A 16,017-nucleotide genomic window follows, 5' to 3' on the forward strand; every position below is an offset into this window, starting at 1 on the left:
GTTGGCTTCCCAGGCTATCCTCAGTGGGAGGTTATCTTCTCTGTGTCATTTTGTGGGTTATGTAGCTTCAAAGTTTGTTCAGAATCACCTTTTACATGAATTGGAGGTGGTGGGAGAGGGAGCCCAGTGGAAGCCATGTTTCTACTCTGCCATATTGACTCAGCCCACCTAGACCTTAGATACTTTCTTAAATAACCCTTTCCTAGCTTTTTACAGTCTATACTCTTATTGGATAGGGGATTGCACTAAATGATCTTTAGGTTATCCTTCCATAAAGATAGTATGATAAATGAATGAGAAACATATACTATTCTCTCTCTATTCACCATATTTGTTGGGGAAGCCAGAAGCAAAGCACATAGCTAGTTAATGTCTGAGGCTGAATGTGAACTCAGAGTCTTTCTAGCTTTAGGTCAATGCTCTACCTATTGTGCCATTCACCCACTGGGGGCAGGGAACCTCACTGAGGACCAAGACTGTGTTCATTTTGTCTTTAGACACAAAGAATAGAGCAATATCATAACAGAAGTCCTTTGACTCCAAAGCCATTCTTCTTTCCACTGTCACATAGGTGACTGAATCAAAATCAGAATGTAATTCTTTGAAGTTTACTCTTTACCTCCTTTTTACAACAGTCCTACCAATTTTTCAGACACAGAAACTGAGATTTGGAGAGGAAAATGTAAGGAATTTAGCAGTTTTTAAGTAGCAAAGCCCAAGTTTGCTAATTTTGTGTTTCTATCCAGTATCAACACTGGAATTGTGATTATGATGGTGAATGTCTGGTGTTCAGGGTAAATGAAATACTCCTAGGGAATCAGACACTTAGCCATGTGTGACAAGGAGTGTCAGGGCATAGGGGACCATCTGGTTCATTACTCCCAAATGTCCCCCTCGGGCCAAGATCAGTCCCAGCTGTCTTACATGACTGAGTCTTTGATGCCAAGAGGATATCAACAAACTACCCACAGGATCCTTGTGTTCTGAAGTAAATGTGTCATCCCATCCATTCTCTTCTGAGAGCCTCCATCCTTTCTTTCATAGGCACAGACAGGACCCTAAACCTAGAACCAGACTGAGCCTTAACATTGCTTCCAGACTGTATTCTAAATCTACCTCCTGAAAAACTCCTAATAATAGTCCAAGATTAAATCTTAGCCATGACTCCAGACTGGGTTCTAATAACACCAGTGTTCTGACAAAAATGAGTACAAGATGAGTATAGGATGCTCATATAAAAGCCTATATGGTCCACTGGGGGTTCTTCTCCATTCTTACCAGCACAATTTAAAACACATGTCTCACAACTCAAAGTCATCTTCTTCACTGAAGAAAAGTGTAACGAACCTGATTCTAAGCCCTAACTTATAATATGAGACTTCTTCATTTTCATGAAAAAAGTGAAATAACAGAATTGTAGGAAGTTGGAACTCAATATAACCTAAGAATCCATCTCATCTGATGCTCTAACTTTACAAATTGGGATACTAAGGAACAGGGCAAGCAATCTTCCCAGATATATGCAACAAGAAAGTTACAGAGACAGGATTAGAACTCACACATGCAACTCCATCCTGCTTTTACATGCTGACACATAGCTTCTGACTTATTCTTTTATTTTTGGTTTTTGGAGGGCAATTGGGGTTAAGTAACTTGCCCAAGGTTACTAATTTTTGTGTGTGTAGGTGTTAAGTATCTGAGGCTGGAACGAACTCAGCTCCTCCTGACTCTGGGGTGGCGCTTTACTCACTGCTCTACCTAGCCACCCCTTTTGACTTCTTCTTTGTGGATCTCATCACACCCTACTAATGGGAGGCCAATAGGGCCCACTTTCTATGTGAAGGACATCAACTTGATATTTATTTCATAGAAACATCCAGGCTCAAAACTCAATGCCATATAAGAGAGAGTCTGGGTTGAGACCTACCTGAGTAGTAATCTCTATCTCAACATCTCTGACAAGTTCTCATATTGCCTCTATTTGAAAACTGCCAAATATGGATAGTTCACTTCCTTATGAGGAAGTCCATTCAATTTTGGAATATCTGGCATTGTTAAGGTGTTTTCCCTAAGGTTTGGTCAAAAATCTGTTTCTCTGTGATTTCCTTAAATCCTCTGGCCCCAAGCAAAATACATTTAATCTTTTTTTTTCACGATATGATTATTTTTATAGGAATTATATTGACTGCCCCCACCCCAGTCTTTTTTTCTTTTCTTTTCTAGGAGGCAATCAGGGTTAAGTGATTTGCCTATGCTCATACAACTAGTAAGTACCTGAGGCTGGATTTGAACTCAGGTTCTCCTGAATCCAGGACCAGTGCTCTACCCACTGCACCAGTTAGCTTCCCCAAGTCTTATATTTTCTAAGCTTCACAAGGGATAAGTCACTGAACCTTAAGCAAATCAATTTTTCTCAGACTTGATTTCCTGATCTATGAAATGGAGATAATAATAGCACTTACCTCACAGGGTCATTATAAGGATCAAATAAGATAATAAGTGTAAAAATACTTTGAAAACTGTATAGTAAATGATAATAATGATGATGGTGGTGGTAGTGGTTATGACAGTGGAGCCAAAACTAGAACCTGACACTCATGTTTCCTAGGTTATGTCTTCTCCTGTACTCTGCTGCCCTTAGTGGACCTAATAGGTCTAGGTGAATATGGGGAAGTGGATAGAGCCATGGACCTGGAAACAAAATTTGGTTTTGATCAGGATGTGCCACTCACTAGCTGTGTGACCTTGGACAAGTCATTTTTCTACTTTTGGCTTCAGTTTCCTCCATTTATTGAATGAGGGTTTTGGAATATGTTGTCTCTAAGCATCCTTTTGGTATTTTCCTTACGTGATTCAAAAGCCATGGTGAAAATGGAACAAGAAATGGATACAGTCAGTAATATTTAAGATGATATTGGTCCAGAAAAAGTATTTGAGATTTGTACACTACCTTGGAATGCTTGTCAACTTGTCCCCTTCCTTCATGCAGACTTCTCTGTCCCACAAAGCACCTAAAGGTGGCAACACTCCCACAAGCCTGGGACTTGACAATATTTGTCTCATTAATGTGGAGACAAGTTTTTTTTTTAAGCAATTAGGGTTAAGTAACTTGCTCAAGGTTACACGGCCAGTTATTTTGTGTGGGTGCTAAGTATCTGAGGCTGGGACTGATCCTGGGTCTCCCAACTCCGGGGCCAGCGCTCTTACTCACTATGCCCCCTGACTGCCCCGACAGGTTGTTTTTAAAGGTGAGGTATGTACTTAGCACCCTCTTCAGGTCTAGATTTCCATGTCATATGAGTCTGCTATTTGGAAACTTGGCCCAGGTTAAAGTCAATCTCCATTTGGCCTTCCCAACCTCTAGTTGCTAAGCTCATTTAGAAACTTAAGACAACAACTATTTGTAATATCTTCAGGCAAAAGTCAATGCAAACCAAATTTTACCTTCCCCACTGAAAATGCTTCAAATCGGCCCTATGTGTATAAGGCATCTGCCCCCAAAATCAATTTTTAGGCTGTCACACAGCTCCAAGCCCAAGTAGCAGAATTCTTATTGAATTGTGCCCTTTAGTGTTTCTGTTATTGGATAAACAGAAGGCAAATAACTATCTTTCTTTCTTTCTCTCTCTGTCTCTCTCTGTCTCTCTGTCTCTCTGTCTCTGTCTCTGTCTCTGTCTCTGTCTCTGTCTCTCTCTCTCTCTCTCTCTCTCTCTCTGTCTCCCTCTGTCTCTCTCTCTCTTTTTCTCTCTCTGTCTCCCTCTGTCTCTCTCTCTCTCTTTTTGTCTCTCTGTCTCTCTGCTTATCTGTCTCTGTCTCTGTCTCTCTCTGTCTGTCTCTCATACACAGACACAGACACAGACACACACATACAAACATATTGTTTATATCAGGATGAACCAGAGTATCCATAGTTCTTACTTTCTCCTTATGTTCTTTTAAATGCACACTACTTAACTGAATGACAGATTTTAGACTTTGCCATCTGAGATGACTCTTGTCATTATCACAGCTATTTTTGCCATGATCATCCACATGAAAAGCAATATTAGAACACCATATCATGAGATACATAATCAGCCCCACCTTCATTATGTACACCACCACCACCATCATTGTACTCATCATCACTGTTGTCATCAAATACCATTGCCACCATTTGAATCATCCTGATCATCATGTCATTATTTATATAACTACCACCCTCATTACAATGAACATGATTATTATACTTTTCATCAACTATGTCACCACCAGTAATATATATCACCATCATTAGTGTTGAATACTTGAAGAGGTTAATACACCCAATATCTTTTCAATACAGGGGTTCCTTCAAAAATCTTTTTTAACTTTAAAATAATATATGGTTTTATGATCCATCCAATAGTGCATTTCCCACCTCATTCATACCGTTTTGTGCTGTGTAATTCTCATAAATTTCTTCCACTAAACCTTCACCAAATAATTAACCCAATATGTTACAAGCCTTCATCGTGGACTTTTAACATTTCATTACTATTAATTAAATGTTTGGGCTGTTTATATATTATCCCTTGTTTGTGCTGCATAATCAGTCCACTGGCTTTTCTGTTGGTATGCTTTCTGTATGATATTTTATGTCATTATTGGCCAGTGGTCATCATTGGTAATATCCAACACCACAATTACATCTATATACAGTCATAATCTTCATTTCTAATGTTCAATTTTACCACTAGTAAGTACCATTACTCTATTCATCCCTAAATACATTATCTATATCAGAAGTTCTTAAACTTAAATCTATGAATTTGTTTTATTTTTCATAACTTTACCAATCTATTTATATATATTTGGTTTTCTTTGTTTTGTTACATGTTGTTACATTTTGTGCTTTTAAAGACATTATTCTGAAAAGGGGTTCGTAATACAAAACAGACTGCCAAAGAGATCCAGGACACATAAAAGTTTCAGACCATTGAATTACATCATTATCCCAATCTTTATCACTACTATCCATGTTCCAATATTAAAAATAAAAGAGGAATAATTTAGTTTAACTTTGATTTTGGGGGTAAAATCTTTAACAAACATTAGGAAAGGAATGTATTGTGAACAGTAATTAAAGGAATGGAATGTGAATGGAAGGAGCAATCACATAGAATCAACTTGAATTCATAAAGAACCAGTTCATATTAAAAGCAGAGATGATACTTTTTCTAGGCAATTTGACAAATTTTTTTGTAATACCCTTTTGCTAAGACAGGAGAATGTGAACTGGATTACATTCAGGCAAATTCTGAAATCATCATATACAAAGTAAACAAAGACAGTGGTGGTTATAGGCTTGCAGAATCCCAGATGGCTGGGGCCAGAAGGACTTTATAGTTAATATTGTCCAAACTCTTTATTTTATAGATTAGGAAACAGACGTCTTTATTTATTTTGCACTTCAATTGTTTAAAAGCTGCTGTGTACAAAAATCTATCACCTTATTACCATGCTAGTGATGAGTTAGGCTAGTCTTCATATAGTAGCCCTACAAAGTTTATCATGGGCCCATGCTCTAGGTTTTTTCCAGCTTGAGAAAACCTACCAGACATAATGGTAAACTAGAATACATTCTAAGAGCTAAAGATCTTCTCCATGCCATGATAAAGAATGAAAGCACAACTTTATTTAAAGGTAGAAAATGACAGAATCAGAAAATCTGGAAATGAGAAGGGACATTTCCCATTTTCTAGTAAAACCAATTATTACATTTTTATCACTTGTATAAACATCTTTTATCCTTCTAATTATACATGTTTTTGGTGGTGTGTAGCTCATTATTTCATGAAACAGTCTATTATACTTTTAGATATGTCCATTTTTAGAAAGTTCTTCCTTAAATTGTGCTAAAATATACTTCTTTGTATTCTACCTATATTTCTCCAGGTTTTCCCCCCTGAAGAATATTTCCTCTTCTGCCCCATCACATATCTTCAGATAACTAAAGTTAATGATCAGCTTTTCCAATATTCTCAAGGATCAACACTTTCTGATCCCTCAACCAATCCTCATATGAAATGGAATGTGATGGAATAAGCATTTATTAAGTACTTACTATTTCCCAGGCGCTGTGCTAAGCACTTTACAAATATTATCTCCTTTGATCAATCATGTCAGACTCTAATAGAAAGAGTAAACTGTCTAAAGACACCTACAAGTCTCATATTGACTTAGAAAACCACATATTAACCTTATTTTGTCTGTGATCTATTCGATTTTTATTTAAATTTTAAACTGCTTCAGGCTACCCTCAGGAGTTCTGTGCAGAGATATCTCTTTCTGGCTGTGTATTTGTCACCTTTGACATAGATCACAGGCTCATAGATTTAGAGATGAAACTCATCTTCAAAGTCATCAAATCCAACTATCTCATTTTTTTCAATTTATTTAATTTTAGTTTTCAACCATTAATTTCCACAAGATTTTGAGTTACAAATTTTCTCCCCATCTTTCCCTTACCCCAACACCAAAATAGCAAGCCTACTGAATACCCCATTCCCTAATCTGTTCTCTCTTATATCTTCTCCCATCCCCTCCCCGCCCCAACTTTCTAGTAGACCAACATGGATTTCTGTATACCAGTGCCTGTATATTTGATTTCCCAGTTGCATGAAAAAAAACAATTTTTAAAAAATCATTTCTTTTAAAAATTTCAAGTTCTGGATTTGTTTCCTTGTTCCCTCCTCATCCACCCCCACTGGGAAGGTAAGAAATTCACTATAGGTTGTACATGTGTAGTTGCCCAAATCAGTTCCATAGTAGTTATATTGTGAAAGACTAACTGTATTTCCCTCCATCCTATCCCACCCCCCCATTTATTTTATTTTCTACATTGACCCTGTCCCCTTTCAAAAGTGTTTGCTTCTAACTATCCTCTCCTCCCAACTGCCCTCCCTTCTATCATACCCCCTCTTATCCTCCTACCCCCCTTTTCCTGTAGAGTAAGATGCCCAGTTGAGTGTGAATGTTATTCCCTCCTTAAGCCAATTTCAATGAGAGTAAGGTTGTCTCATTCCCTTTTACCTTCCTGCTTTTCCCCTCCATTGTAAAAGGTTTCTCTTGCCTCTTTTATATGAGATAATTTACCCTAATCTATCAATCTCTTTCTCCTTCTCCCAATATATTTCTCTCTCACCTTTTAATTTCATTTCTTTAGATATCATCCCTTCATGTTCAACTTATCCTGAGCTCCCTGTCTCTGTATACATGTACATACATATGCACACACTCACATATATATTTATACATACATACTCCCTCCTATACATACCTATATATGTATACATTATATATATGGGTGTGTGTGTGTGCGTGTATAACTTATTTTTCCTGTTTAACTCCTCATGTTTCTCTTGCTTCTTGCACTTGAACATCAAATTTTCTATTCAGCGCTTATTTTTTCATCAAGAATGCTTGGAAATCCTCTAATTCATTGAATGACAATATTTTTTTTTCCTGAAGCATTATATGCAGTTTTACTGGGTAGGTGATTCTTGGTTTTAATCCTAGCTCTTTTGACCTCTGGAATATCACATGCCAAGCCCTTAGATCCTTTAATGTAGAAACTGCTAAGTCCTGTGTTATCCTGATTGTGTTTCCACAATATTCAAATTGCTTCCTCCTGACTGCTTGCAGTATGTTCTCCTTGACCTGGGAACTCTGGCATTTGGCTATAATATTCCTAGGAGTTTTCTTTTTGTGATCTTTTTCAAGAGGTGATGGGTGAATTGTTTCAATTTCTATTTTTCCCTTGGGTTCTATAACATCAGGGCAATTTTCCTTGAGAATTTCTTGAAGAATGATTTCTAGGCTCTTTTTTGATCATGACTTTCAGGTAGTCCAATAATTTTAAAATTATCTCTCCTGGATCTATTTTCCAGGTCAGTAGTTTTTCCAATGAGATATTTCACGTTGCCTTCTATTTTTTCCTTTGTTTGGATATGTTTTTTAGTATCTTGATTTCTCATAAAGACAGTAACTTCAATTTGCTTCAGTCTAATTTTGAAGGAATTATTATAAAAACTCTTCAGTGAGTTTTTGAAATTCCTTTTCCATCTGGCCAATTTGGCTTTTTAAGCCATTCTTCTCCTCATTGGCTTTTTGGACCTCTTTTGCCATTTGGGTTAGTCTATTTTTAAGGTTTTATTTTCTTCAGTACTTGGGGGGTCTCCTTTAGTAGGCTGTTGACTCACTTTTCATGATTTTCCTGCATCATTCTCATTTTGCTTTCCTTTTTTTTATCTACTTTTCTTACTTGAGTTTCAAAATCCTTCTTGAGCTCCTCCATGGCCTGTAACCAATTCACATTTTTCTTGTAAGCTTTTGATGCAGGCATTCTGACTTCATTGTCTTCCTCCCATTCCATGCTTTGATTCTTTTTGTCCCCAAAAAGGATTGTATTGTCTGTTTGTGCTTCCACTGCTTGCTCATATTGCCATGGTAGAACTCTGCTTCTAGATTGCAGAGAGCCACATCCCAAATCACTGGGGTTTTTGCAGCTATTGGAGCTATTAGGAGGGCACCCTTTCTGCAGCTCCCACAAGCTCTGGCACACTGGTCACACACCCCAGGACCACCATCCAAGATTACAATCCAGATCCAAGGAGGTTAAATCAAGAATAATTATGCTCTGAAGGGTCACTTGGTCCCCCTACAATCTGCAGGCCAGGAGCTCTGGAGGCAGCCACATGGCTGCTGCTGCTCCTCCACCACTTCTTGCCCTGGGGCCAGGTGCCAGACCATGCTTTTTTCCACCTCATTCTGACAGAGTTCCTGACTGACCTTTTACTTTATTTTTGACATTTATGGGTTGAGAAATCTGGAAACCACCACAGCTGCTGGTGATTCACTCTCCTGAAATCTGCTTTGGCCACCTCTAGTTGGGGCCACCCTGTGGTCATTACCAAGTGGTGCATGCAGGACTGCACTCATCTCCTAGCCAGGTGCAATAGTCCCTTCTGTCTGCCTGCAGGGCTCCCTTCAGTGGAAGATTTATTTCTCTCTGTCACTTTGTGGGCTCTCTAGCTCCAAAATTTATTTAGAGTCATTTTTTATATGTGGTGATGGGAGCCAGAGCCACACAGAGGTCCTGTTTTTACCCTGCCTTCTTGGCTCTGCACTCCTTACTCCAACTGTGTCATTTTATTTATGAGGAAACTGAGGCCCAGAGTGATTAACTTACTTTCCTAAAATCACATAGTTACTTAGAATCTTCCAAACTCAAAGTCCAGTATTCTATCAGTCTTCATCAACATGGCCACCTACTTCTATCCATCAGTTCATCAATAGTCTTCCTAAAATATCCACTCTGTACAAGATTCAGATTCAAGAAGTGTAATAAAATTCCAAAGTGCAGTAAAATAGAGTCCATAGACTCATTTCAAAGCATTTTAGTTTGTAGCTTCTACACATACACATATAACTCAAGACTACAACAATAGATCTGTGATCTAAATGATCTCAAAACTTCCTCTAAGGATGCAAATATAAATAGATCAGACCCATGCAATATGATTCCTGTCAATGTCTTCCTCACAGTGGAACCATTCAATGAGTTCAGGGACTTACTCTCATTTTCTTGGAACTGTACATGCACCAAGATCACACATCAATTTTCCCTACTTTGTGACACATGGCCATATCATTGCTTGTTTTGGACATACATTTTCCTGATGTTGTATTTTATACAATTTCTCATTTTTATTATGTTGTAGTCTCCTCACACCCATAATTCAATTTTCTCTCAATTCAAAAAGACCTGACCTGCTTGCTACATGACATATTTTGTACCAAGAGCTAGGGAACCAGTTTATCTTTGTAGACAAATGTGAAATTGTCCCTACCTTTAAGGAGATTGACTTCTATTTAGCAAGGTGACATTTACATGGGTAAGTAAATATATGCAAAAGAAATATAAAATAATTGCAGGGATGGAGAACCACAACTTCTCAATAAATCAGAAAAGAAATGTTGTATGAGGTAGCATTTGAATCTTAAAGAGAACTAGAGTTTCCATGAAATTGAAATGAATGGGTAGAAAATTCCAGGAGTGAGAGTCAACCTGTATAAATACCACAGAAGTGGGAAATGTCATGTATGGGGATTTCAAATAGGCCATTTTAGCTGGAATAGAGATTGCATGAAAGGGAGTCATTGAAAATTTTTGTATGCCTTTACTTTGACTTTTAAATGAGATATTCAATGTCAAGTCTTTATAGGCTAGTGTTTTGTGACTTGTAACCATAAATCCAAGAGATCACTAGAGCCAGTTCTATTGGAGCTAATTATGAAATTTTCCATGTGAACATTTATCCCCCAGAAATTAGGAAATACATAAATCAAGGACTTGATTTGCTAGCTCTTCAGGAATATCTATACCTAAATGCATGACACATTTTTAAGCTTAAGTTGTACAAGTAACATTTTCTCAATCACTTTCTTTTTTTTTAGGGCAATTGGGGTTAAGTGACTTGGCCAAGGTCACATGGCTAGCAAGTATCAAGTGTCTAAGGCCAGATTTGAACTCAGGTCCTCCTGACTCCATGGTCAGTTCTCTATTCACTGCACCACTTAGCCACTCCTATCTCCATGACTTTCTTAAGGCTAAAAATCAACAAAACAATAAAGCCCCAGATTTGAGGCATTTGCCAATTTTGAGCTATAGTTACACATGCTAAAATTTTAACAATAGGATTTTGGGGGCCAGTTCGAGCTGGCTCCAGCATATCCCTATCCAAATCGTCTTCAGTCAAGACATTTTAACATCCCATGAGTCTATAAAGGGTCAGAGAGATTTACCTTTGCTTGGTGCCCAAGGGGCCTCTGGTATCCCATTCTACAATCAAGTTTGCCTGCATTCTTCCTTCCCTTCTCTAAACACACCAAAATATTCTAGCCTCACTCCATCACCTTTATGAGGCCCTTGTTAGTCACTGGCCCCCTCAGGTGGCTTCTGGGAGCTCAGACTGGTTCCATCCCAAGAATTTCTAGGACAAAACTCACATTTCAATTCCATCTGGCTTTCTTCCTTTTCCCATAATCTACCCCTCAATCCTCCCCTCGAGCACTTCCTCCTTATGGCCTCCCTAGTTAGGAACTAGAATATAAAACATTCCAATATGTTCAGCAAGAAGGCAACAAGCTTTTCTTCACAAAAGTTCTTCATATTGGGGTATTGGTCATCCCCTCTCACTAATGAAGCAATCCAACAGATATCTATTATGTACCAGGCAATGGGGATAGAGACTCAATCTATGACTTCCTTATTATAAGGACTTTCCAGATGAGAAAACTCTTTTTAACGATATGGGTCAGTACAATATCTGCAACTTATCTTCTTAGTTGCTTAGAGGACTGAGAAGTTACGTGATGTGTCCAACGTCACAGAGTTGTCAGAGCCTGGACTTGAACCCAGATCTTTTGACTACAAGGCTAACTCTCTATGTACCCTGCCATGGTGCTAGGGATACAGGAGCTAGGTATACAAATATCAGGAGCTAGGGATACAAATGCTAAACAGAGATTGATGACAGCCTCAATGAGTTCCCATTCTACTAGGTAGAAATAGGCAGCTAAGAGGTACAGTGGATAGAATTCCAGGCCTGAAGTTAGGAAGACTCATCTTCCTGAGTTCAAATTTGGCTCCAGATACTTACTAGTCATGTAACCCTGGGCAAGTCACTTAACCCTGTTTGCCTCAGTTTCTTAATCTGTAAAATGATATGGAGAAAGAAATGGCAAACATCTCCAGTATCTTGCCAAGAAAACCTCAAATGGGCCCATGAAAAGCTGGACCTGACTGAAACAATTGAACAATAACATCCCAGTTAAGGGGAAAAAAGATATATACAGTATAAATATATAGTGGTCATATAAATATATGACCCCCTATATATATATATTTGTTAAGGGGTATGCTAATAAGTGAAGGAAACTGGAAAATTCTGTTGAAGGAGGTGACAATGGGAATAAACTTTGAACTTTCTAAGAGGCTGAGTTGAGAAAGGAGAGCATCCCAATGTGACTGACAACATGTACTAAATCTTGGAGGTAAAATATGGAATGTCATCTATGGAAAATAGCAAATAGCACAACTTGGCAAGTATGTAGAACAAACGAGTAGGATTAATGAGATATGCAAAGAGCCTAGAGAGAAAGATTGGATGGGGTCAGATTATGAGGGTTAACGAAAACTGAAAGGGGAAATTATAAAGATGGAGGTTTTAAAAAAGGATGTCTAGTCAAGTAGACATGCTAGACAAAGTGGCCTCCATCCCAGGTTCTTCCCAACAATGATATTCTGTGCTTTTAGGAAAAGTAAACTTCCTCCTGAAGGAGAATGACTAGATTTGTGATGGAACTAGGTAGTATAAAAACAGGATGAATTGAAAGAAAAGGGAATACTTAAGTTGAAGAAGAGAGGACATTAGGGAAACAAGACTGCTGCCTTAAGATATTTGAAGGGCTGAGTGCAGAGGGAGGTAGGTTGTTCTTTTTGGCCTTCAAAAGCAGAGTTGGGAATAATGAGATGAAGCTGCTGAAAGTCAGATTTCAGTTTGATGTAAGGGAAAAGTGCTTAACAATGAAATCTACGTAAAGCCAAATGGGCTGCTTCAATAAGTAGTGATCTCACCATCACTGGAGGTCTTCAAGTTGATGCTTGATAATCACTTATTTGGGAGTTTATAGATGACAATCAGTACAGATTAGTTTGACAATGCAAAAACAGTCAATAAGCATTTATTTATTCTATGTTCAAAGTATTGTCTTAGGTGTTTTTTATAACTATATTTATAATATATATTATATAATTATATATACTACATATTATATAATTATATATACTATATATTATAATATATTTTTTATAACTATTGACTAAGTGTTATTTTCTTCAGTCAGGTTGTTGACTCTCATTTCATAATTTTCTTACATAGTTCTCATTTTTCTTCCCAATTTTTCCTCCAATTCTCTTATTTGGTTTTCTAAATCCTCCTTAAGGTCCTCAATGGCCTGTAACCAGCTCATATTTTTCTTGGAAGCTTTTGGTGCAGGAGTTCTGACTTCACTATCTTCCTCCTCTTCTATGCTTTGATACTTTTTGTCCCCAAAATAGGAGTGTAAAGTTGGGTTGCTCTGTTTGCTTTGCTTGCTTTGCCTGCTCATGTTGCCACTCAATTACTTGATTTTTGGGCTTTTTGCCACAGTAGGACTCTGCCACCAGACAGGAGAGCTTTGTCCCAAACATTGGGGTTTTCTCAGCTGCTGAAGGTATTATTTGGGTGCCCTTTCTGAAGCTTCCACATGCTCTGGCAAGCTGGTTGCACACCGCAGGACCTCCACCCTAGACTGAAATCCAGATCAAAGCAAGTTAAAGTAAGAGTGATTACCCCTAAGATTGGTTGCTTGGTCCCCCTACAATCTGCAGACCAGGAGCTGAAGCTGCTATGTGGCTGCTGCTGCATGGCCACAGTGGCTTCTCCCTCCAGGTGATAAAGGCCAACAGCACTCTCAAACTACCGGATGCCAAAGTCCACACTGCACTGACCTCTCACTTTGTCCTTAGCATCTATGGGTTGGAAACCTCCACAGCTGCTAGTGATCTAAAATCCCTCCAGCTGGCCGCTGGTCAGGCCATCCTGGGGCTAAAACCTCTGGCTTGAGTGGGGCTAGGCTTGGCTCCCAGAGTTGTGCTGGCTACTACCTGCCTGCCAGGCTGTCCTCAGGGGAGGTTAGCTTCTCTGTGTCATTTTGTGGGTTCTGTAGCTCCAAAGTTTGTTCAGAGTCACCTTTTAAATGAATTGGAGGGGGTGGGAGCAGGAGCCCTGCAGAAGTCCTGTTTCTACTCCACCATCTTGACTGCCCCTCAGGTGTTGTTTTAAAAATAAATAAAACATTGCTTACCTACCCTTATAGAGCTTATAGTACAATATAATTATCCTGTACTACCTGTCATATTGACTCAATGTTTTATCCTTTATCCAAGGCCATAACCTTTGGCTCTAATTTGGCCCTAACCTCTTGGTCCTACCTTATTTCTTTCTCCTTTCCTAGATACTTCTCCTTGGCTGATTCCTTTTTTCTTCTAGTCACACCCCAGGGTCAAGCAACCACAACTGTATCTTCAATTACAGTCTTTTCAACTGTCTGAAATGACTTCCCTTCTCCAAATGTTAAACAACCCTCAAGGCTCAACTATAGTCCTGATTTATATAGAAAGTCTTTACAGACACCCTTGATTTTCCCTTTTATTTTTAACATCTACATCTGTGATTCTCTGAACCAGATATATATGTATATTTTTTATAAAGATGTTGAACTGACATCTTCTGTTGTTATATCATCTTCATCTCCAAATATATGCACAGTCATATTTTCTAAGAGACATAAAGACAGAGATAGTGAGAGGCAGAGACAGAAGACAGACAAATGAGAGAGAGAAGGAGAGGGAGAGAGAGAGAGACAGAGAGAGAGAGAGAGAGAAAGCAAAAGAAACTAATCTATTAACCGTCTGATTATATGTGCAATGTTCCATACCCATAGTCCCTTACCTCTGCAAAGAAGGGAGGAAGGGACATTTATTTTCTTCTCTACATTGATATAAACTTTAAATATTTTAACTATTATGATATATGTCAGGGCATATGGGTTAGGGAAGAAAAACTACCTCTCCCTTTACCTCCCCCTGCTTTCTAATAGCAAAAGAGGGGTCACACTCCACATAACAATTCTTTGTACCTCAAATGTTCAACTCTCTCCAGGGCTCGACAGGTTTAACTTTTTAAAAACTCCTAGGAGTTTGGACAATCTTCAGTCAACCAGTGTCAACCTTCCCCTCCAATTTAATAAGATAAATTTTTCACACTTCTTAAAGGGGTAACAAGCCATACACACAAATTTGCACATCATTTACATTTTAATACTTGTTTGCCTCTGTTATCTACTTTTTATTTTCTGTGATTCTATCAACTGGCATAGGGGTGACCCCCCCCTTTACACTCAAAGAATAGACTGTCAAAGCTAGAAGGGCCCTTAAAACATAGAAGTATCAATTAAAGTTGAAATGACCCTTAGAATATAGAATTAAAAAGGGTTGGAACTGCAGAATGTGAGAACAGAGAATATTAGCTCTATTAGGGACATTGCCAACCATCTAGTCCCCTAGACTACATATAAGGCTCATAATATTTTTTCATTTCTTTTATTCCAACCCTATCCTTTAACAGATAAAAAAAATGAGACTTAGGAAGGGAATGACTAGCACAAAGTCATATAATGATTATTGATCCAGAACTGAACTCTAGTCCTTTTGACTCCTAATGAAGAGATCCATCTATATCCATCAAACTAGACATTGAGTAAGAAAGAAAGGTAACATTTCAGTTTATTGTATATCTGAAGAACATTAGACAAGATAGTTCAGAATATTCTGATTCTGGAACCCAAATAATCCAGGCTGAAGGACTACATGGATCCATCAAACCAGATATATAATTCCTCTTTTAATATATAGCAGTATATGTGATACCTCAATTCTGGTGGCTAGAAGTGGGCTCTTTAGAGGTAGGTCATCTTCACCACCATTCAGGGAAGGGTGGAGAAACTGACATTTGAAGAGAGTCTGAACTGAGGTGAAAGGCATTTGACTTTTGGAAGAACCCAGGTGGCTAGCAACCTGAGAAGAGGCCCTGCTGCCAAGTATAATAGAGGCACCCATTGTGCTGGCTTAGAAGGCAACTGACCCTCAGTGTTTCCAAGCAGCTATAATGAGAAAGAAAGTTAACAATCAGAGGAGGCTATTCAGATAATCCCTCTGTGGGTTACTCCAAGCTCATTTTCTTGGTAAGAGTGTTATGAGGTCTAGTATAATGGGCCAAGATGCCCATCGCTCTTCCTGTCGCACTGGGTAGGCTGTTCGCTGGAGTCCTAATTAACACCAGACAAGAGTCATTTGTATTCTTTACAAGTGCTGGGTCTTTCTCTGAGGAA

This window comes from Petaurus breviceps, unplaced genomic scaffold, assembly GCF_028583685.1.
Source record: "Petaurus breviceps papuanus isolate PSGF00001 unplaced genomic scaffold, PetGlider_PUasm1.0 98, whole genome shotgun sequence".
NCBI classification, from domain to species: Eukaryota; Metazoa; Chordata; class Mammalia; order Diprotodontia; family Petauridae; genus Petaurus; species Petaurus breviceps.